Source organism: Gopherus evgoodei, chromosome 2 (genome assembly GCF_007399415.2).
Source record: "Gopherus evgoodei ecotype Sinaloan lineage chromosome 2, rGopEvg1_v1.p, whole genome shotgun sequence".
NCBI lineage: Eukaryota > Metazoa > Chordata > Testudines > Testudinidae > Gopherus > Gopherus evgoodei.
In genome coordinates, this window is record NC_044323.1 from 207545992 (window position 1) to 207571374 (window position 25383).

The following is a 25383-nucleotide window of genomic DNA, read 5'->3' on the forward strand; positions in this document are numbered from 1 at the left end:
CTTCCTCTGTGAAAGCAACGGCAGACAATCATTTCACGCCCTTTTTCCCTGGATTGCCCTGGGAGATGCCACAGCATGGCAATCATGGAGCCCGTTTTGCCTTTTGTCACTGTCATCGTATGTGTACTGGATGCCGCTGACAGAGGCGGTATTGCAGTGCTACACAGCAGCATTCATTTGCCTTTGCAAGGTAGCAGAGACAGCTATCAGTCATTCTGTACCATCTGCCGTGCCAGTGTAAATTGGCGATGAGATGATGGTTATCAGTCGTTCTGTACTGTCTGCTGCTGTCATGGGTGCTCCTGGCTGGCCTTCGCTGAGGTTGGCTGGGGGCGCAAAGACAAATTTGAGTCATTCCCTCCTTTATGTTTTATCTAAAAATAGAGTCAGTCCTGTCTAGAATATGGGGCAAGTGTACTAGAGTACCAGAGAACCGGAGAGCACAGCCGCTCCGTGTCAGATCCCGCAGAAATGATGAGCTGCACGCCATTCTAGGAGGTGCTCCTGCAACAACCCCACCCGTTGCTTCCCTCCTCCCCCAACCCTCCTGGGCTACCGTTGCAGTGTGCCCTCATTTGTGTGATGAAGTAATAAAGAATGCAGGAATAAGAAACACTTTTTAGTGAGATAAAATGAGGGGGAGGCAGCCTCCAGCTGCTATGATAGTCCAGGCAGCACATTAAACGGTGGGGGAGAGAGGAGCCCAGCATCCCGCTGCTATGATAGTCCAGGCAGTACAGAATCTGAAAGTGGGGGGCTGATGGAGCTCAGCCCCCAGTTGCTATGATGAAGATGGTCACCAGCCGTTCTATACCATCTGCCGGGAATGACCGGTAATCATTCCTGTTTTTACCCAGGCGCCCCCGGACAACCTCACCTGAGGCCAGCCAGGAGCACTCACAGGATGATGACGAGGACGGCTATCAGTCATTCTGCATTGTACCGTCTGCCACCGGGGAAGGGAGAGGAGAGGATGCTGCTGTTCAGTGCTGCAGCACCGCGTCTACCAGCAGCATGCAGTAGACATACGGTGACATTGAAAGAAGTCAAGAAACAATTTTTTTCCCTTTTCTTTCACGGGAGGAGAGAGGGGGGTAAATTGACGAAACATACCCTGAACCACCCCGGACAATGTGTTTGACCCTTCAGGCACTGGAAGCTCAGCCAAGAATGCAAATGATTTTCGGAGACTGCGGGGACTGTGGGATAGCTGGAGATCTCAGTACCCCCTCCCTTCCTCCATGAGCATCCATTTATTCTTTGGCTTTCCATTACGCTTGTCACACAGCACTGTGCTGTGGACTCTGTTCATAGCCTGGAGATTTTTTTCAAATGCTTTGTCATTTCGTCTTCTGTAACGGAACTCTGATAGATTTGTCTCCCCATACAGCGATCAGATCCAGTATCTTCCGTACGGTCCATGCTGGAGCTCTTTTTGGATTTGGGACTGCATCGCCATCCGTGCTGATCAGAGCTCCACGCTGGGCAAACAGGAAATGCAATTCAAAAGTTCGCGGGGCTTTTCCTGTCTACCTGGCCAGTGCATCCGAGTTAAGATTGCTTTCCAGAGCGGTCACAATGTGGGATACCGCGCGGAGGTCAATATCGTCGATTTGCAGCCACACTAACCCTAATCCGACATGGCAATACCGATTTCAGTGCTACTCCTCTCGTCGGGGAAGAGTACAGAAACCGGTTTAAACAGCCCTTTATATCAATGTTGCATGTTACTGAAATTAATATGCAGTGAGGCCCTTTATATCAATATAAAGGGCCTCATTGTGTGGACGGGTGCAGGGTTAAATCGGTTTAATGCTGCTAAATTCGGTTTAAATGCGTAGTTTAGACCAGGCCTCACTATACAGTCTAGCCATACCTCACAGAGACATAGTAAGAGGCAACCTTAAACATTCAGATATTCTCCAAGCATTCACACACACACACACCAGGATCCCAACTCTACATCATCCCACAAGCCAGCACACTATAATCAGATTCAAAACTGGCACTTCACATAAGTAAGAGTCATGGGCTGCAAGAGGTCCATGCTAGCAGAGGAAATAGTAGCGACTAAGCCTAGGCAACTCTATGATATTTCAAAGTCCTTCATCTTCCAAAATACTTCACTAGGACACCCATTTTGGATGTTCCTCAGAAGCCCTTGTTCAAGTTGGCTGTGCCAGATGCCATAAGATACTTGGTTCAGAGCTCCCAGAACACACTGATATCCCCACAGTTGTATAAATATACTGTCTGTAGTTCACAGAACCAACACAAGGGCAAAGTGAACGAATCAACCAATAATTTCATGCAAACAGTTTCTCATTTCCCTTCCTCACCACAGGCACGCCTAAACTGAGAAAATTATATATAAACTATAGGAAGCTATAAGAAGATGTGGAATTCATTTAACATGAGTTACATAGTTTATTATTTTCATTTAATGTCACCGCATATTAATTTCAGTAACTTGCAACAGTATTACATGCTTGTGGGACTGAGATAATTTTAGATAAATGAGAACAGGTTATAGATTAGTCCTATCTTTTTCTAACATTAGTAAAGTGTGATACCGTTCAGGATGCATCTTACCTTTTCATTGTAGAAAGGGGCAGGGAGGAGTCCTGATTGCTCCCTCTTGCATAACCTGCATGCACACCGTTAATGGGAGTTACACCCGTGTATCAGTGGCACAGTAGCCCTGCCTGATCTTGGAATTTTCACATGCAGATTTCATTAATACTATTTCAAAATGCAAAAAGTACAGACCAGTCTTTTTAAAAAAATATTCTAACATTTTGTTTTCAAGTTCAAAGCAGCACATGGTAAGGCGCACCATACAATACAGTCAAGTCTCTAGCATGCAAACTAAAGTAATTCAGAAAAACTTCAGTGGTTTATGTGTGGTTCTACTCATAAAGTAAGTTTGTAAAAGAATGGCATTTTCAGGTTCCACATATTGCACAACAACAATTTTCATAACAAGTACAAATGTATTTTCTAGCTGCTAGGTCTTTAAACTCACATTGAGACTAAGCTATGTTCTTTCTGGTTTATGCATTGTCACCACTCATATAGGCCTGGTCTACACACAAGAGTATGATTATCTACCAAAACAGTTATATCAGTACAACTGTGGACACAATTATACAGTAACTCCTTGCTTAACATTGTAGTTATATTCTTGAAAAATGAAACTTTAAGCAAAACAATGTTAAGCAAACCCAATTTCCCCATAAGAATTAATGCAAATGGGAGAGGAGGGTTAGGTTCCAGGGAAATTTTTTTTGCCAGACAAAAGACATTATATACATATACAGTCCAAGTTTTAAACAATTTAATATCAAGCTGAGCAATAATGATTGTGAAGCCTGGTTGAGGCAGTAGAGTCAGAGGGTGGATCGTCCAGCTGCTCCTCTTGCTGTTCTTTCCAAAGTGCCGGCGGAAGCTGATCTATGGGGCCACTAGCGGGCGGGAGGTGCTGGGGGAGTGGGTGGAGGGGAGTTGATAGGAAGCTGCCGGACCAACCTGGTTCCAAGCATCCACCGCCAAACAACGTTATAAGCAAACATTGCACAACTTTAAATTAGTGTGTTCTCTAATAGATCAGCGACATAATGATGAAACAACGTTAACCGGGATGACGTAAATTGAGGACTTATTGTATTGATATAAAAGATGCCATATACCAATATAGATTATTTCCCTTCCTTTACAAGTACAAGTGATACCAGTATAAGCACCTTTCTACTGATGTAACTGCATAGACAGTAGGGCAGGGATCATATATATAAAGTTACACAAAGTGCATGTGTATGTGGACAAGTCCAAAGCTTCGGCAGGTCAAATACTGCCCATGTGACATCTGTGCAACACTTCTGCATTCAAAATTTTCCCTCAATTAAATGCAGAAAAGCCTTTTACTTTCTGTGGGGTGGCACAGGTAACAGAGTTCAGTTTGAAAGTAATTCCAAGACTCCCTGCAACTGGTATTCGCAATTATGTCAGTAATATGTGAGCCAACAAAAGAATTCAGTTAGCTCTCTCAGAGCTGTCCCACCTCTACAGGAAATATGGTACTAAAATTTCCTCATCATTGAAGTGAGCCTTGACTACACACAAGGTGCCACTTTTTACATAGCATCTTTTCAGTGTAGACTGACACTAACCTCTTGAATCCTCAGGGATAGCAGTTTCTAATTTCCCCATCCCTTTCCATACAGTTTAAGGCCACATTCCTACTCCCAAACAAAGATTAAGAGATCTACATTATAGTTACTCAGTTAAGAAAATAAGCCAGTGTTCCTATGTTGTGGTTTCACTGCAGTGTCTTTAAGCAAATCTCCCTTCATGTTCCTTCTTAGCTGTTACATTGATTAGAGTAGAGTAGGGAAGCTCACTTATTTTTTCCACCATTCTTCGACCAATTCAACTTCCCAAAGCTCTGTGATCTAATTCTACACAAAGGCTTAATAAGGTTTAGACCCTTAATACAATTAGTAATGTAGCTCACAAATTAACCAGTCCATTAACACTCCAGCAAAGACAATTCCAGAGAAACACCAGCCAATCTGAAGATTAAGAGGAAATCTGCTGCTCCCAAAAAGGAATGCAATGTTGAATCCTGCAATAGATTGCTTTTTCTATTGCACAGGAAGATATGAATATATTTAAAATTAAAGGATATTGTGAAGCAATATTTTCCTCCTGTTACTCTACTTACCATTTAATGATGGGAAACATTAACAGTTTGGATTATACTGCATGGAAACTGGCAACTCCCAAGCCCATCTATCAAAGCAACAGCTTGAACTGGCCAAAATACATATTGTAAAATGGTCTCTTTCAAATTAAACAGCAATATGGAATGTATTACTAACGGACGTAACAATCAGTTTTAAAAGGCATACTACTGACACAGACCAAGAGGTTTTAGCCTTAAAAGAAATCCAGTTGTAATATTGCAAAAATACATAAATAAAAAGTAAAAATGTAACAATTTTCTAATTGTCTGTATACAAAAATTATACATTTTTCAATGTAAGTAGTAGGTATGTCCACCTTAGATTTTTCACTAGCCTCTCTGTGAAAAACAAAAAGTTACATTAAAAATCCCATATTTATAGAGCCCACAATGACCACCTCTACCAAACTTTGATAAGATATATATTACTTAACACCACTTTAGACCTCTCAGAAATCAATTCTGACTGAATTTTCAAAGCAGGTTGAGAAGGGTAGAAAATATTGATCATTTGTTCCCAGGCAGCTAAGACTCCAAATGGGGATGTCCAAAAATGTACCTGTCCCAATTTTCAAGCTATGTTATCATTCTCACAAGTTTATTAGAATGAAATAGTATTGTTGCTGTGATTGTCTAGAGATGTTTTTCTGCATTACATATGCTTTGTTTAGGATTACTGTGAGCATTCCTCATTTTTTATTGTTTATAGTGTGTCCGACTCTCACTTGAGTCTTATGTACTTGCTTTAGTATCCATTAGAAATGCCACGACCACCAATCTTGAGTTTGCACATCAGTCGACTGTATGTCAGTTTATTTCAAGTTAAAGTAAAAATAATAATAAAATGTATCACCACCAATAATGTCCATAGATTGTGTCATACATTACAGTAACTAGTCTAGTGCTCCACTAGTGCTGCCTGCTGTTGGGTTTCAGTGTTCACTTGGGCTGTGTTCCTTTCAAACAATTAAAAATAACTAGCACAAAGGGATCTTGATCTAGGACTAGAGCCCCTAGTTTATAGGGGAATACAAATAATAAAGAATAAGTATACTCTCTTTCACCTGTATCATATCCTTGCATGTGCTTGTTTTGATTTAAGTTCACAGTAGAAAAACCATGCTGTATCACTGTGATATTACTCAACAGAACATTATTTTCACTAGGGATACTAGCATAGCCAAGTATCACTTACTTGGCAGGACTGTCAGGCATTCCTGCAGTCACTGGACTCATGAACTCAGAAGGATGCCAGACCTTTACAGCCTTCCTGCAGTTCCTCCCATTTGCCAGAGGGTAAATGCAACTCAGAGCACCAGCACTGAAGGCATGGGGGGTTGCCTCTTCTATTTTCATTGCTACTTTGACTCACATTCAAACAAGCAAGAGAAGGAGGAAGCAGCACAAATGACTTGCTGGCACAGTGGTGAAGATCAGAAGGGAACAGACTGAGGGAATGGGAGCTAGGGGAGATAAGAGACACATTGAGTTGCACACAACTTGGTATTTACCCAGTATATTCTTAAAAGATGGCCTGCTGGTTAACAGCAATGTTAAATGTACATGTTATTTGCTGGGGATTAGATGGTATTAAAGTACACTTTTAGAAGCACCCCTCCCTCCACCCCCATAAAACCACTGTACAGTGCTGTAGCAGATTGCTATAATGGCCAATTTCTTTCTTTTGTTGCTAGACTATGTCAAGTCAAACCACTGTAATCACGAGAATGGGGGTTTCTGGTAAATCTGGCATCCATTTGTTTAATGGCAGCTTAACGTATGTAGATCTGATTTTTCTGTAGCTTTGCCACTGAAGGTCCAGAAATCTGTACTCCTTCAAATTCAGAGACATAAGGGCCAGGATTATCTTTTACTGCTGTGAGTTCCAGAAGAGCACTTCCTAGTTTTTGCAAAGCCGCAAACATCAAGAAAGACTTCAGCCACAATGGTGATTTAAACCCATCTTAAAATACAATGTGCAAGGTTACACCCCATAATGCTTTATGGAAATACGCATATCAATGTATATATGACATAACTGGAATATGTTTTATCCTTCATATGCCATGTAACATCTCTGCAAATATTATGATATACTGAATATATTGTATGCATGTATCATTTTTATATTCAAAGTTATGAATATTGGCTGTGTACTTGTTTAAGTATCCTTAGTAAGGCATTTGGTCAGCTTCTTAAGAAAGGAATTTGCAAGTTAAGTGCCCAATCAAGAAACACTTAATGGACAATAGAACCTTGGAAGACTAAAATCCACATAAGAAGTCAACCTAGGGATGATCAAGGTAGCATGTGAACAATGGCTGCCACCTGTAAAGTTCTGAGTGACTTGCCCATGTGACTCCAAAACTCCAGTTTGCAGAGAGAGGAGAGGGTTTCCATCCACATGAGAAAGTCTACTTAAGCCATATTGTCATCAGCTGGTTCAAGAGGTAGCCTCTCTACCCCCAAAGGATACCCGAAAGAAACTGGAACAAAGGCAACAAGCACAGGTGTGTGAGTGATTGCTGGACCCAGACTAGAAGGAGGCTAGTCTGTAAAAGAAACTTATTGAACATGTCTGAGGGTGAGATTTCATCTGTAATCATTTTCTTACTGTATTAGGTTTAGACTTGCATGTTTTATTTTATTTTGCTTGGTAATTCACCCTGTTCTGTCTGTTATCACTTGGAACCACTTAAATCCTATTTTTATATTTAATAAAAATCAATTTTTATTTATTAATTAATCCAGAGTATGTATTAATACCTGGGGGGAGGGGAAGACAGCTGTGCATCTCTATCTATCAGTGTTACAGAGGACAAACAATTTATGAGTTTACCCTGCACAAGCTTTATACAGAGTAAAACAGATTTATTTGGGGGTTTGGACCCCATTGGGAGCTTGGCATCTGAGTGTGGGTGACAAGCACACTTCTTAAGTGGTTTTCAGTTAAGCCTGCAGCTTTGGGGGGGGGGAGGAGCAGTTCAGAGCTGGGTCTGTGTTTGTAGCAGGCTAGCGTGTCTGGCTCCAACCAGGTAGGATACTGAAGTATCAAGCTGCCAGGGAAAACAGGCTCAGAGGTAGTCTCAGCACATCAGTTGGCAGTTCACAAGGGGTTTCTGTGATGCCTGTGTCAATTTCCTTAACAACATCCCTAACTCAGACTACATCGGATACTGACTCAGTTTCTGCAATGTGTTCCAGGCAATGATTGACAAGCAAATAAAAGTTTTAGGCCATTGCCTTCAGTGTTCTGATCTAACAAGAAATGCAGCAGACATGGCTAATACCTCCAAAACAGCTCAGAGTGAGCACCAGAAAGAGTTTGTAGATGTACTCATCTTTTCAGCCTTAGAAACAAACGAAAAAGTTTTTCAAAATAAACTGCATTGAACCCTGGTGTGAGGAACACTGTTAATCAGAATTAAAGTGGCATTTATTCAGTTTAGTTTAATTCTGGAAGTTAATTCAGGCAGTAGTGATCATCTCAGTGCAGAAGAAATTGAGGCACAAAGTGTAAATGATGTTAAGTCCTATTACTAAGGAATTAGCAGAGATTTACCTGAAGATAAGAAATGGCAATGTGAAGAAAGAGATGGAGAATTGTCCAGTTTTCCTGGTGGCGTAAAGGAGAGTGATGATGAAGAACATGGCTCACATGAAAAAGAGAATTATGACAAAGAAAAAATCTGGCTCACATGAAAAGGAGAGAAAGGATAAAGATGAATTAGTCTTGCATGATAACAAAAACAGCACTGAGAAAAATTGCACACCACAAATAGATACATCAGATTCTGCTTTGTGACCGGCGGCGATCCTAAACTCTGCCTTTATTGATTATATCATTTTGAATGGGCTGGGCAAACACAAAACCAAAGATATGACGTTTCCAGTCACTGAGCAGAAGTGACACTTCTCAAAGTCACACTGCGAAAGAGTACTCAAGAATGGTGAGAAACTGAATCAGTGTTAGCTAATTTACTCAAAATCAACTCAAAGTATTCTGTTTTTGTTGCACAATATTTGACAAGAATACCAAATTATTCCTTGTGCTTTCTGGGTACAGTTACTGACATAATTTAGCTGATGCTCTGAAGCAACATGAAAAGTCACCCAACCATTTTATGGCTTCCAAATGGATGGAGCTCAAGTCCAGGTTCAAGCTGAATAAATGCATAAACACAGAAAACCAGCGCATTATTAAGGTAGAAATCCAGCACTGGAGGAACTGCTCAAGGATCTCATCTGATCTCAATTACCCTCTTCCTTGCAAAGAATAATTTGGCTTTCTGGGACTCGGATAAATTGCTCACTGAACATAATGGTAATTTCCTCAGTTTGGTAGAGCTCCTTGGGAAATACAATGATGTCATGCAGGAACACCAACGTCAAGTAGTTTGCAAAGAAGCTATGGACCATGACTGCAGCAAAACCAATTCAAAACTAACTGATTGACCTTATGACAAGGAAGGTGCTTGATAACATACTGATGAAGCTCAGCAAAACGAAGTACCACACCGTAATACTGGACTGCACGCCTAAGATTAGTCAGTGTAAAGACGTCATTTACAGTAAGATTTGTTGATGACCTGGATGGCTGTACCCAAGTAAAAACACTTTTTGGTTTCCGGTCTGCAGATGACTACTGGAAAATTCCTAACAGAACTGTTTATGAACATTTTGAATAAGAATTAAATAAAGCTTCGGGACTGCCGCAGCCAAAGAGAACATGAACAATGGCATCCAGGCAAGGATCCTTGTGCTGAATCGAAGAGCTTTCTTTGTGCCATATGACTGCCATTCCCTCAACCTGGTTGTGTCAGATGCAGCATCATCTTCTTTAGATTCAGGATCTCTCTTCAGAGTACTATAAAGTATATATGTCCTGTTTTCAGCATCAACTATCAGGAGGAAGAACTTCATGTACAAGGTTACAAAGCTGACCATGAAGCCACTAAGTAACACTCACTGGGAAAGCCGCATTGCCAATGTAAGGCCAGTGAGGTATCAAGTGACTGAGGTTTACGACACCCTGATGTAACTGGTGCAGTCGAGTAAAGCTAAGGCTGAAATCTAACATGAGGCACAAAGCCTGGCAAACCAGATCACGGACTTCAAATTTCTGGTCTCAGTTATGGTTTGGCATGATATCCTTTACAAGTAAATGCTGTAAGCAAGACAATACAAACTCAGTTGATGGACATCACAACCGCTACTATTGTGATAAGAAGCTGCCTTGATTGCATTTTGGCCTACAAGGATAAAGTTGAAGATGCTATCACTGCTGCCAAAGAAATGACAGAAAATTTAAGAGTTGAGCCTGTCTTCAAGGAAACATGTATTCATCACAAGAAGGGACAGTTTGGTTACAATGGCAGAGATGAGACAATGGGAAGCTCAAAAGAAAATTCAAGAGGGAGGTTTTTTCCACGCTCACTGACACTGCTCAAGTGTCCATTGAATAAACATTTAGACAAATGAAGCACCACGAAAAGACCTGGGTGGGGATTGTACGGCCTTCAAAAGCTGCCAAGAAAACACTCTTGAACAACTGTACAGACCTTCAACAGAGGCTGACACATGGGGAATGTTCAGACGTCAATGATAAAGACCTCTATATCAAATTGGACAACCTCCATCACATTTTGCCACACAGGAAACACTCTCCATTTCAAGTTCTCCAATTCATTCATGATGCAGAGCTGAAGGACACTTATCGTAATGTGTGGATAGCTTTGAGGATTCTGCTCACACTGCCGGTCACAGTCGCAAGTGGTGAGCTCAGCTTTTCAAAGCTCGGGCTCATTAAAACATATCTTCGATAGATGATGGCTGATGAGAGACTAACATTGCTTGTTATTTTATCGCTTTGGATCTCTGTGATTCAGTGCTTCAGTTCATAAGGGCAAAGATGAAAAAAAGCAACATTTTTAACTAAAGGACTAGGCTTAACATTCTGAGGCTGTCAACTACTATAACACTATTTAATGCTGGTCTACCCAATGTTGGTGCTCATTTCAAATTCTTGATGTTACTACATTTCAGTTATTTCTGGAATTAAAAAGTTTCTATTAGCTTAGAAGGAAGAATTTTTTTATTTGCTTATATATGGCATGAATAAATACAGATTTACAGATCCTAGTGTGCAAATTTATCTTATATGAAAGGGATAAATCATGCATCAAAGTCGTGAAATGGGCTACACATGTAATAAAAAAATTAAGTATTAAAAATTTTAACAAATGGAGGGGGGACATCAAAGACACTCATCTCCTGGGGCACCATTTGGTCTAGAGCCAGCTCTACTGCTCTGAAGTTCACAGCACCTCAAGCTGTTTCAACCCTACAGGTATCATCATCAGTTGTCCCAGATTATGAGTCTTCTACATCAAAGAAAATAACTGTTTCCTTCCCTGAATAAATTTAATGTACACGGATCATTGTTCAGCAACAGATCTGTTAGTGAATCCATCAGACAACAGTCATGCATTTAACTTTTTGTGTGCATTCCTAAGGGCATGTCTACACTTGGAAATTTACCAAAACAGTTACTCCAGAATAATTATTCCAGAAAAGTTATTTCAGTATAAACTCCTATGTGGACTTATAATGGAATAACTATTTTGGAATGTTTCCAAGTATAGACAAGCCTTAAGATACTATGGAAAGCAACTATAGAGTATTTCACTCTATAGGTGTTAATCTTGAAATCTGACTCCATTAAGGCAAACTGTGTTCTGTAAATTGGAGAGTATTTAAAAAAAATCTCTAAAGCTGAAATCATGTTTAAAACTGTTTACACAGTCACAAAATAAGATGGTACACTTTAAGTTCTCCAGATGTTTCATTTCATAGAGCAATCTGGTCATATGAGATTCTGGTGGACAAAGACATTTTCTGCTGCCACACTAGCAGCAGAGAGTTCACATACATGTAAAAGATAAACTCTAAAGGTATTGTACTATTCATTTACAAAACACCAGCCCTCACCAGAAAGCTTTTCCTACTTCCTATACATTACTGCAAATTAATGAAAAAAATAAATGTTTTTTGTAATTGTGGGAAACGCATTTATGTTTAAGTTTTCCACATATTCTCCTTTGTCATGCTCCTGATGCTTCCTTTGCATGACTTCAGTACTCTACTCTGTTGATTCAAGCCCATATTTGTTTAGGTAAATTGATATATTCCAAACATTTTTCAATACTTCATTTTAAAAATCATCCAACAGTGCATTTTATACACATGTATTTAAAACAGTCTGTGTGTAACAACAACATGTATGATTGAGGACTGATGTTAAAAGTAATTTTTTTTGCACAAACATCAGCAGCTATGTCTTCAACTGCAAGCCTGTAATAAAGTATTAGAAAGAGGACATCTCCCTCCTAAAAATCAATACGGTTGTTTTGCACCAGCAGGAAATCAGACTCTCTCTTTTACTACTTACTCTGGCTTTGATAGCAAATTAAACTTATGCTTAATTTTCTGGCAAGGATAGCAACCTGACTAACTGAAAGCTCAACCTCAATCTTTCCCCTCCCCCAGTCACCACAGACTTCTGATTAGTGAACTAACAAAAAACACACACTGAAATTGAGGCTTCCTCAGGAGCACATTTGTCCCTGCACCTACTGTCCCCATTTACTTGTGCATATGACATCTTCCTCTCCTCTGACTGGCATTTCAATTCTATTGCTCCGCCCAGCCTTTCCGCCTCCTGTTCACTCTTCTGACTGGCAGCTGATTTCTGTTGCTCTGTTGAGCCCCTTATTTTCCTACACCTGAAAGCTCAGTTCTCTGCTCCACTCCTTCTCAGCCCCAACAGCCACTATTCTCTCTGAATAGCCCACTACATACTGCTGTGTCTGATGTCAAGACAGCCTGCCCTAGTCTCCCCTACTGTCCTTGTCTAGCAGGCAGGAAAGCCAATATCTTACTCACCCAGATGACACTTCTATTAGTCCTGGGCTTCTAGACAGAGGTGGATTAGGGGTTTCTGGGACCTTCCCCATCCCTTCCCCCTACAGTCCAAACTCCACCAGCGCTCCTGCCAGGGAAATGGGGTCAGGGTGTGGGGGTCTGCCCCACCCCCATGGCTCGGCACTCCTGCCGGGGAGTGAGGTCGGGATGCAGGGGCTTCCCCTGATTCCCAGCAGGAGCACCGGGCGGGCACAGTGGGGGAAGAGAGATTTACTCTGCGGTGTCTTTAAGAAAAGGAGTGCCAGGCAGGCAGTGAAGCAGGTTGGGGCACAGGGGCATCCATTTTTCCAGGGGCCTCCAATTGGCTAATCCACCACTGCTTCTAGACCTCAGGATGTACAGTATATATCTTTTAAAGGACTTACCTTTTCTTAAAGACACCGCAGAGTAAATCAAAGTAGAGGCGAACATCTTCAACATCCAAAATATCAGAGTAATCTACATAAAACCCTTATTGCCCTAGGTATACATATGCAACTCTCAAAGACAGTATTGAAAGTAAACACAAATGAAACCTCTCAGGGGCCTTTTATGCCATCCTCAATCCACGTCCTATACTGTCACCATAAACAGAGTACAGTCATATCATACAATTTATGGCCCTAAACTTCTCATTTTCAACTTTTCATTTTTAAATAAATACTTGCTCATTCATTGTGGGGTTTTTTGTTTGTTAATTTAAAAAGACATCAGGGGCAGACCTGCTTGTTAATCATTAGCGGGAACCTCCCTAACCAATAGTTTTAAAAGTGCAAGTAACCTTGTGTTTTGTCTTCTGGGACAGTGCTGAAAAGAATGCATGCCACAAACAGGATATTCTTGAGATACATAGAAAAGGGCATCAACAGCAGAACTCCTTACAACAGGGTTAGTCTATAAGAGGACTGCAGGCCAAATTCGAACCACCAACTACTGTTGAATGGACCCTGAACTCTATTTACTTATAGTTATCATTACTGTTTGTATTATTTTCTCTGGAGTCTGAACCTTGACGAAGAAATTTGAACCTTGACAAAAAAAAAAATTTGACTACCCCTGCCTTACAGTTATTCTTAGAAGACACCATTAAATCCATCTTGTAATGAAAGGCTGGCTTGTGTTTTAGTAACCACCGCTGAAGGAGAAATCAAAGGGAAAATGCAGTTCAAATGCGACAGCTGAAAGCCCCTTAGTTTTTTTAGTAGATTTCAGAAAAGGGTAGGTAGGTAAAGGGGAAAAAGAACTAGAGTAATTCTCAAAATGTTAGAGGGTATTCACTGAATATTTTAGTTCCTACATATGTCTGAGTCAGTCTGTCCTTCTATTTCCTATTTCCCCAGACGTAAGTACAAAATTTCTAGGATTTGTTAAGATCTTTGAGAAATCCTGGCCTCACTGAAGCCAATAGCCAAACTCTCATTTCCTTTATGGAGCTAGGATTTCACATTATATCTTAAACTATAAAACAAGAGGGATTATATAAATCATCATGTAGCACTTCAAACTTCCAAAAGCTCTAGTAAAAAACTTTTAGATACTGCATTTTAGTGTTTAATTTGATGGTAACATCAAGATAACCATAATTTAAATTATACATGTATGTATACACACACACACACACACACCCCGCAAGTCCAAGGTGAAAGAAATAACCTTGCACAAATATTTTCTCTATTTTGCAAGCACTCTATAAACAGACTGCAGAGTTGCTGGTGAGTATGCTGCTTCTGGCCTTTTAATATTTATTTTATTTTTAGTGTGTCAGAGGACACAGGAGGAAATGGGTAATATTGAAATCTATATTTTGGAATGAAGCAAAACCACAGGTAAGAGGATGGAACAGACATTGCAACCAGATATAGAAAGTGGCCTATCAACCTTTATAATATTCCCTACTTTTAAGTTTGCCACCAAATTGTGCTATCAGCTCTGAACTGCACTTCATTAAAACTTGGAAGCAGCCCCGCATCTGAGGCCTGGTCTACACTGGGGGGAGGCAAGAGTCGATCTAAGATATGCAACTTCAGCTACAATAAAAGCATAGCTGAAGTCGACGTATTTTAGATCTAATTAAAAAATTACTTACTTTGCATCGTTGTGGCATTGGATCGATGGCCGCGGCTCCCTCGTCAACTTTGCTTCCACCCCTCGCACTGCTGGAGTTCAGCAGTCGACGGGAGAGTGATCAGGGATTGATTTATCACATCTACACTACACATGATAAATCGATCCCCGATAGATCGATCACTACCCGCCAATCTAGCAGGTAGTATAGATGTACCCGAAGAGTAGCATGCTGCCCTGAGCCCATGTAAAGAACTCCCACTGATATCAATGGGATTACTAATGCAGATGGAGGACAGTATGTATCTTGAGGAGATAGTACCAACTTTTGCATTTAAATCATCAGCAGCCAGCATTCTGCCTTTCTCCAGTATTGAATATCTTTTTCCATATGGTAAAGCCTGAAAAACAGAATGGGTTTGATCTTAACACAATGGTTTACACCAAAACTTGAAGATGTATTCATACAATCATCTGAAACTGGTGATTGTGGGTTTATTTTATGATCACAAACGAATACCAACCACTGTACAATAATTTAGAAGGACCAGCTCACTTAGCTGTTCAGATGGATGACTTAAACAAGTCCAAAATAAACTCCAAAAAAACCAAAATGCTTTCAGCTATATCAAGGAAAATGCAAAATATTGCCCTAAGGGAAAACGTGAACCAGGCACTGTTTCTAGAAGATCTGGGTCTCTAAACCAGGGTATGGATTACAATGATCTATAAAGTACAGAAATATATGTATTAGAAATGGAAATTAATTATTCAGTCAAAGCCAAATCAGATTCTAAGGCCAGAACAAACCACTGTGATTATTTAGTCTGACCTCCTGTATAGCACAGACCTTAGAACTTTCCGCAAAATAATTCCTAGAACATCTTTTTAGAAAACCATCCAATTTTGATTTAAAAAATTGTCAGTAAAGAAGAATCCACCACAATCCTTGGTAAATGGTTAATTACTCTCATTAAAAATTCACATCTTATATGCAGTCTGAATTTCTTTAGCTGCAACTTCCAGATCCACTGGATCATGTTTTACCTTTCTCTGCTAGACTGAAGTGCCCATTATTAAATATTTGTTCCCCATGTAGATACTTGTAGACTGTAATCAAGTCACCCTTTAATCCTCTCTTTGTTAAGATATTTAGATTGAGCTCCTTGGGTCTCTCACTGGGAGACATGTTTTCTAATCTGTTAATCATTCTCGTGGCTCTTCTCTGAACCCTCTCCAATTTAAAAATACCCTTCTTGAATTGTGGATACCAGAACCGGTAATTCCAGTAATGATCACACCAATGCCAAATATATGATAAAATATCCTCTCTACTCCAGTCAAGATTCCCCTGTTTATGCATCCCAGGATAACATCTTTTGGTCACAGCATCACACTGGGAGCTCATGGTCAGATGATTATCCACCATAACCCCCAAATCTTTTTCAGAGTCACTGCTTCCCAAGATAAAATCCTCCATCCCACAAGTATGGCCTACATTCTTTGTCCCTAACATTTAGCCATATTAAAACGCATATTGTTTGCTTGCACCCAGTTTACCAAACGATCTGGATCGCTCTGAGTCAGTGACCTGTCCTCTTCATTATTTACCACAGGCTGATGCACAAGAACAGATCCATGATAAATATCACATGGCAGAATACTTTATAAATTCCGTTATTCTCTTGGGGTGCATAAGTAAGCTGAAACTCTCTCAGACTTTTTCCTATTTTTATTTCAAGGGAAGAATTTTACCTTAAAATCAGGATGACTGCAAATGGTTATTATAAATAAGGAATCTATGTAAGTATAGTTACAGCACAAAGTTTCAAAAAGGTCTTCAAACTCAAACCCATTCTTTTCCATTTTTTTTAAATAAAGCCAAAGAATTATATAAATTAGTTATTTAAGGACATTTTTCAAAGCATCTAAGGATTTTAGAAGCACAAGTCCCATAGGAAGTCTCCCTCTTAATAAATATGGTACAAATTGCTCATAAATAATAATCATATGTATTATATTTCATATAGAAGTACATTAAGAGATAAAGCAATTGGTAGGAGAAATTACACCAAAATAGAGTGAAGAAAGAAGTAATTAGATATTACTTAATTGAAAGCAAAAATACAAATGTCATGCTATTGCCTTACAAAAGAATGTCATAAAAGGACAGTTATAATAAGAATAGCTGCATACTGCAGAAAAAAACCCTCATGTAGCTACAGCTTCTGGTGTTGCATATTAGGACACCTAAGTTCAGAAACAGAGTGCAAATATGTGCAGAAAATAAGACTCTTAAGGAGGACATTGTTTTCATAGCTTTCTACACATTAATCATTAACATCACACAATGACACATGCAAAAAAAACAACCAACTGCTACTATGTAAAGCTGTTGCAAAACAAAGTTTTGACTAATCCTCAAGACTATTTTATATACTATGAAAAAAACAAGGCCTGTACAAAATTAAGAAAATAAAAAGAAGTATAATAAAAACATTTCAAGGCATGTTTTCTAGCTGTTATCTAATACTTTTATTTATATAAGACAGGGGTCGGCAACCTTTCAGAAGTGGTGTGCCGAGTCTTCATTTATTCATTCTAAATTAAGGTTTCAGGTGCCAGTAATACATTTTAATGTTTTTAGAAGGTCTCTTTCTATAAGTCTAGAATATATAACTAAACTATTTTTGTATAGAAAGTAAATAAGGTTTTTAAAACGTTTAAGAAGCTTTATTTAAAATTAAATTAAAATGCAGAGCCCCCTGGACCAGTGGCCAGGATCTGGGCAGTGAGAATGCCACTGAAAATCAGCTCTTGTGCCACCTTCGGCACACATGCCATAGGTTGTCTACCCCGATATAAGAAATCTTCCATACGCTCCCTCCCTTCCCCCTCCATGGATTTCACCAATTCCTTCACAAAGCTCTGGAAATCTCACATTCCCCCCTTCCCCCCAAAAATCTCATAACTTTAATTCTAGTGTCTGTAGAACTCCCCTTTAACATGACCATTATTTTGTCTCAGTAAACCAGGACAGGACTCTGGTCCTTACCATCACTCCTTAATTGGCAAAGGGTCACTGCAGAGTAATAGACACTATTTCCCATTCCCCGCAGCTAACAGATACTCAAGTTTCATAAAGCTTAAAAAAAAATTTGGATTTGCTCTATTAGTCTTAGAAACGTAAATAAAAAATCCTGTACATAAACATATATTTCTCTCTACATTTTTTGTAGCACAGTGCAGGCAGAGATTTATCCATGCAATTCTTAGTAAACTTAATGCAACTCAAATGACTAAAATCCCATACAACACTCAATATCCACCCCACAGCCATTCCAAAGTCAATTTAGAATTCAATTGTCAAGACATCAACCTTTAAAAAAAAAAAAAGTAACTTTGAGCAAATACTTAAACTGTTATTGAAGACGGATTTATGAATCTATCCAGAGGCATAAAATGTAACCTTACCAGCATACATGTAAGATACTCTTGTCAGTTACTACTTCTACATTTAAGCCACTAGCAAATATTAGCACTTTTTTGTAATCTGATTATAGGCACTGCATTTACTACACAGGCACATTCATCCCCCATTCTCTGCTTTTTGTTCAGTCAAATGCTGAATGTCACTAGAACATACTCCAAGAAAGCTGCCTTTTTGCAAAATTAACCAACAGCTAATCTGTATAACCTCAAACCTGTGCTCGCAAATTTCTGTCAAATCAGAGTTTTATATGGCTACAAAGACACAGTATTCTACACTTCGAGCTAGCTCAGAAAACCCAGTTTACAATCCTTCATCTTTCTTTGCCTGGAAAAAGTGGATTTAGAGATGCAGCTACACCTAGTGATCAGCAACAGATCACAGCAGGCAAAACACTACAACTAAAAACACCGGTAATTTTGCATAGGTGAAATCAGAAAAGGGAGGTGGGGGGAAGCTGAAAATAATGGAGTAGGAGAAGTAAAACAGTAGAATTATTATTAACAAATTATTTTTAAAAAGGAATGCCAAACTTGTCAGAAAGACTTTGTCCTTAACATATGCATTGATAAGGTTACACTATCAGTGAACTGAAAAAGAAAAAGAAAAAAATATCAAGGTTTAATTTTATTACAACAGTATACAAATAGCTTACCATGGCTAGAATTTTCAAAGCTATGTATCTTTTAAACTGTTTAGTGCTAATGTCACATTTAGGAAGTCTCATAGTTCTAGATGTTTGTCATTACTCAAGGCAAGATTGTTAAAACATCAAGTAAGTATTTTGGCAATAGCCCCTAAATTAAAAAACATTCTCTCAAATGATTCATTAATATAAAATTACAAGTGATCTAGAGGACTGGTGTATGGGTCCCGATCCCACTGACTTCAATAGGCTTTAGAACAGGTCCATGGAGATTACTTCTCCGGGTTGCCAAATCGAATCCATACCAATTATTTTCAGATGCGTGGTCAGTGATTTATATGAAGTGAGCTGATTGTCTCAGTCCAATTTCTAGTGAGCAGGGCAGGTGCACACATTACAACTGGTTGGCACACTTATCCATTATCCCCGATGATGAATGAATACGCATGGAAAATGAACTACCTTCAATACATTCCAGTAATGTAATTTGACCGTGACTTGGAAGGGGTGTGAAGAAGTTTATTCAATTCACCCTGCACATATTCTGTGGCTAGACAGGGGATTCAGTCCTTACTGCTGTCAATCCAGCAGCTTCCATGAGCATTAAAAATACTACTTTCAAAAATATTATATCCTGCTGGGTTGTTTCAAGAAACTGTAATTTTTGTTCCCATGGATTCTGATGATTCAACTGTGAGACCAAAGAGACATTATAGGAATTTTTCAGTGTCATAACCTCCTTGTAATATCCTGTAGCGTATACTTTTTCCCATTTATCATCATAATAATACCATCATCTTAATCAATGACTTAACAGAAAAGCTTTAATTTTTAATAAGTAACACAAAACTAAGACTGATATGGTTTTATTTAACTTGTTATATGCACACAAAGTCAGAATAGCAATAATGGTTAGAAAAATATGAACACTTTCTTTTTGTAGAAATACCTTTCTCACATAAAATATTAAAGCTTAATACCTAAATAATTATTTAATATGAAACATCACAAGTATTGTTTCAGTTTACAGCAAAAGATGTGTTTATGTTTATATTACTCAAGAGCACTTGTTTATGATTTCAATTTTTTTTTAAATAATTATGCACTTAGGGCCTGATCCTTCAAATTTTTACATACATTTGCAACTTTACTCACATGAGTAGCCACATTGAAATCAATGAGATACCATTTACACATGTGACTCCTGGAGTTAACAGCAGGAGGACCTTAGATTGCAATGGCTTTGGTTTGGTTCACTGAGGCCTGGTCTACACTACAAACCTTTGCTGTGTTGGCCAGAGTTGTATGTAGTGAGACGTGATCTTTGAATGACACAGCTGAGCTAGCAGAAACCGCTAGCGTAGACACGGTTATACATTTGCTGGTATAGCTTATTTCACCTATAAGGAATGGGAAGAGGGGCAGACGGGCACTTGACTGGAATAGGTTTATACTGGCAGAAGTGCCCTTCTGCCAGTATAACCTACATCCAAAGCAGAAGTGCTGTGCAGATATAGCATACTAGTAAAGCCTTCCAAGTGTAGGCCTGGCCTAATTTACAAAAGCAAAAAAACAAACTTAAATCAGGTTAATGTTCTATCAACATCTACATATTTCACTGTACCAGAATTTTCATTTCAGCTAAGAGAGCACTTATGGATCTGAGTATATCTTCTTTCTTTTCAGTGACCAAATATCAGTACTATCCCTATGAAGTTTAAAGCCCAGTGAGTTAACTGTTCCCTTATGAGTGCTGATTACTGTGTGTTGTTGCAGATTTTATTGTGAAAAATTTGAGATTCCTATTTACATAGTCCCTGCCCAAAGAAATGAAAATGTGACAGGCAAGGCAATAATTTCCAATTTTTGTAAGGCACTTTATTTCAAATTATTTTCTTCATAATCAGAGTTAGTACTGGCACCAGACAAGTTACCCCTGACCTACTTACACACACTTTTCAGCCAGACTTTTTGTTGTTGTTTTAAATTGCAGTTGGACTCATCAGATACAAGTGAAAAAAAACAATTATGGGTAAAAAATTAGTTGACATACAACTTGACAGTCAATTTCTACAACAACAACAAAATACAGTACAATCTAATAACGGGCCTCTCTCTAGGACAAGCCTGGGTTATAAGCAAAAAGCACCAATTTCAGAAGGATGTGTGTATTTAAGTTTATGAGAAACGTGATGCTTTTATAAAAATGCATAGATTTTGAATTCTACTACATCTCTACCTTCAATTTCAGTTAAGCAATTTTATATTTGACAGAGCTCATCATGTCTAGACCTTTCATTTTATATAAAAGGTGACATTTAGGCTTACAACATTCTTTGGAACACTACAGCTTGCATCATATTTTTGTTTGACCCATATCATTTTCAGAAATAGTTTGATTCTTCTAGTCTGAGTAATCTACCAAAGAGACGAAAGAAGAAATACTATGAATTCAAATTAGGATTTCATATAACCACAATAATCCTACCTCTCGGTGTTTACAAACTTTTGTAATTTTAGAAATCAGTCTTCATATAGGGCCATTAAATACACAGTCAAACTAAAATGAAGAAAAACCTGTTAAATTATTAAAAGAAGTAATTATTTTAAAAATTAAAATGCTTCTCAAAAAAAGACTACTGTAAGGACTAACACACCATGCTTTTGAATAACAAACCTAGGTTTGTTTTTAACTGCTCCAGACAACCAATGTTTTCTTTTTAAATCAGATATACCTATCTCATAGAGCTGGAAGGGACCCTGAAAGGTCATAAAGTCCAGCCCCCTGCCTTCACTAGCAGGACCAAGTACTGATTGTTGCCCCAGATTCCTAAATGACCCCCCTCAAGGACTGAACTCATAACCCCGGGTTTAGCAGGCCAATGCTCAAACCACTGAGCTATCCTCTTTGTTATTGTTTCCTGAGTTTTATTTCTTATGATCATTTTCATCTTGAATTGATGAACCTAGAATTTCAGATTCATCAATTAAGACCATCACAGAAACCCTATTTTTATTAACTGTTAAGCTAATTTCAGATGATTACCTGAAAGCTTCAAGACTTTAAATAACAAAAAGATCTGTTTTTTCCTTAGTTCCCAGATAAGAAGATAAACACCTGAAGACGACAGAATGAACTTCTGTACAAATAAGTCAGTGCAAAAATAAAGATGAAAGTACAACTTGCAAAGATTACTTTTCCAGTCCATTGCTATTCTTTGCTTAAAAGATTGTTTCTTTGCTTTTTTAATAGCGTGATCACATAGTTCACTTTTATGGCAGGAGACAGGCAACTACACAACTCATAGACAAACTGTATTGTAATGTATCATCAATGGGACTGGTGCATCAAGCTTTTAACAAAAGCAGCAGCAACCATTTTTTCCCAGGGCATACAAAGAGCAAAAATAACCCCTTGACACTTTTTATGATGCAGTATCACAACGGCAAAATTCATCAATTTTGTTCTTAGTAAATGCATGGTAATTCATGCCTTACTTTTACATATACACAAAAAATAACCATACAGAGTAGGCCAAATTCTGTGCTCAGTTATATCCACTGGCCCATTAAGCTTTAAAAAAAAAAAAAAAAAAAGTTTCATGCAACACTCCAAAGCCCAGCCAGTTCACAGAGAGTGCTATATAATTATACAGTTGAACTAACTCTATACATAGGACATTAAAGCAACATAAAAACATTTCTGAATAGTTTGTGTTCCACATCACGATCTTCTTCTCAGCATGTGGTAATGTAAACTAATACTATAACCAAGAGCAACAACAATAAGACTAAGGCAGGACTGTACTGAAGCAAGATGAACAGCACTTAAATTTTGACCCTAATGCAAGTATTAACACATCCTTGCATGCAACTAAATTAAAAATCTAACAAAAGGATAGTTGCCCTAGTTTAACTTTAAACAAACTGTAATAAGATCATGCAGGTACGGAATGCATTATGGATTTATCTTAATAAAGTGAGACTTGTTGTCAACATTTACTTGGTTCTGCCTCAGCGCAGGGAGCCGGACTTGATAACCTCTTGGGGTCCCTTCCAGTCCTATGCTTCTATGAAGTCCGAACCCTAGATTTCCAACATTAACGAGTTATAGCACTAATATACATGAGTTCGGTTCTATAACCCACTGCTCAGGATAGCCTCATCCTAACAAGATTACTGGAAGAGGTATCATCCTAATGCATCCTCAGGACCATTTCCCCCCTCTTCCCCCCACCCACACACACTTGAATCCTCCGGCTTATCTGCAAATGTTCAAAAGAAACTAGAGGAAAAACAGCTTGAACATACAGTGTTCTCGAAATGTACCACTGAACCAGAATAAGTTTATTTTTAAAAAATCCTTTAAGCACAAAACTTGGCTGTACTATAGGCTGCATGCAAGCAACATGTAACATACAAAATACAAACCACCCAGCAACCTCAGAAATAAGTCAAGCAGAGAGTACTACTCCCGACCAGAAAGCACATTTAGCATGAAGTGAAGGCCAGATGTCTTAAATGCACTGTTTCACAACCCAACTTTCCACCTAGAATTATAGGTTTCTTTAATATACATTTTAAATATATGATGGATTTTGTTATGGATGGGGGAGGAAAAACACAGACCAATAAAGACATTGAAGGGCAAACCTAAAATTGCAATTAAAAACAAAACAAAAAAAAGTTATTTTCTGGAGTTGCACCATGGACATAAAAACCTAGCATGTCTAGGACACACAGAGTTTTTCCCCTTTCCGAGGGTTTTCACTATAGGCTGAAGACTCTTCTGTGCTTTTAAAAGGGGCCTTCCCCCGCTTTTTAGACTGATCAACCGCTGTCACTGCACAATCGCACTTAAATGCAGTGCGAATTTTTAAGTTAATACTGAAGCTTCAGCTTTGATGACGGGACAAACTGATGGGAAAGGAGGAAGAGCGATGGGGGGGGGGCGGCGCTGGAAGTTTGCTGTTGCCCCTCCGTGCGTTGTTTTCTGGAGGCAGGGTGCGGCTCCCAGACCTGTCTGGTGGAAATCAAAAGTTCTCTTTCTCCCAAATTTTCAGCCGCTGCTCGGCTGTCTAGTGCAACTCCAACCCACTCCGCAAGCAACCCCTGCCCGTCTCCCTCCCGGCCCAAGCCCCAGCCCAGCCGGCTGCCAGCATTCCGCTAAGCGCAGCGTGCTGCACCCTTGCTTGTCACCTTGTAGCACTCGTGCCCGGCCAGGATGTGCCCAGGAAGAGACCCAGCCCCTTTGCACTCCGCGCACCCCACTCCGCCTCCAAGTAACTCTGGGCGGCAGGAAACTTGGAGAGACTCCAAGGAAAAGAAGAAGATCCCCTAGCAATAAAATAATGTAACCCCCCCGGCCCCGCGTGCCCGCGGCTCTGCTCCCTGCCGCCTCTAGGTGCGGTGCGCCGGAGGGGGGGCTCCGTCCCGCTTGACTCCAAACAACTCAGCGCCTTCCCCTCTCTGTTCTCCACCGGGGCACGAAGCGCCCAGTCTAACGGGACCGGTCGGCGCTCAGCTGCCCTCCTCCCCCTCCCCTGGTTCCCGGGGCTGGACTCGCGTCCACCACCGCTCCTAGGCTCACACCCTGCGGGCAAACCGGCTCCCCACCGCAGCCTCCCAGCCAGCGGGGCTCGGGGGAGGCTCCTCTTACCTGTGAAGGGCTCCGCTCCGGCTGCCAGCAAAAGTCCAGCCAAAGTCAGCAGGCAAGTTCCAACTTTCCCCATGTCTCCCCCGCTCCGCGCGCGGCTCCGCGAGGTGCAAGGCAGCTGGGCGCTCGCAGGCGCCCCACTCCCGGCCAGCCGGCTCCCGGGGGCAGGCTGGAGCCGGGCGGGGTGCGGCGGCGGGGCGGGGCTGGCTCTGGGGCGCTGTTTTCCTGTTTCGGGGGAAGGAGGGGGGTCGCAGAGCCGCCTCCCAGTCCCGCCGTTGCCCTCGCCTGGGAGTCCCGTCCCCGCCTCCTCCAGCCCGCCGCTTTCCGTCCTGTTGCGCAGCCCTAGCCCTGCAGTCTCAGCGCTTTGCTCGCCTCCCTCTCTGCCTCGCGGTACCCCCGGCAGGCGGGCTAAAGACTGCGCTGAAGTCACGCCCAGCCGCCAGCACTGCCGCCGCCTGGCCCCCGCTAGAGGGCGAGTGCCGCCCGGGCTGCAGCTCCGGGGCTGGGAGGCGAGCTGAGCGGCTGCGGAGGGTGCGGGGGGAGGTAAATGCGGGGGGGGTTCCCCCTTCCCCAAAGCCGGGTTGGGTGCTGTGCGCCTGGGTCCCCGCGGGAAGGCTTGAAAAGTTCTCCTCAGCTGGGGGATCGGAAAGCCCGCGGTTCAGCACGGCCCCAAACCCTCCTTAACTTGCTCCTCGGCTGCCACTCAGCAGGGCAGCCGCGGCACAGTCCAGGGAAAAGTGTGGAGAGCTTCGTTCCTCTTAACGCTCCAGCGGAAGAGAGATGCGGCTGATTAATACAGCGTAACACACCACGAGCAGCAG

At 40.5% G+C, this 25383-nt stretch overlaps 1 protein-coding gene across 1 annotated transcript in view; it reads right to left on the reverse strand.

Moving 5' to 3' along the window:
• The window catches only part of PTPRM (protein tyrosine phosphatase receptor type M), a 719823-nt gene extending 695092 nt beyond the window's left edge, over positions 1-24731 (reverse strand). Inside the window, 1 exon segment of the mRNA XM_030552787.1 lies at positions 24566-24731. The gene's annotated coding sequence lies outside the window, so the exon portion shown is untranslated.
• Positions 24732-25383: the final 652 nt, after the last annotated feature.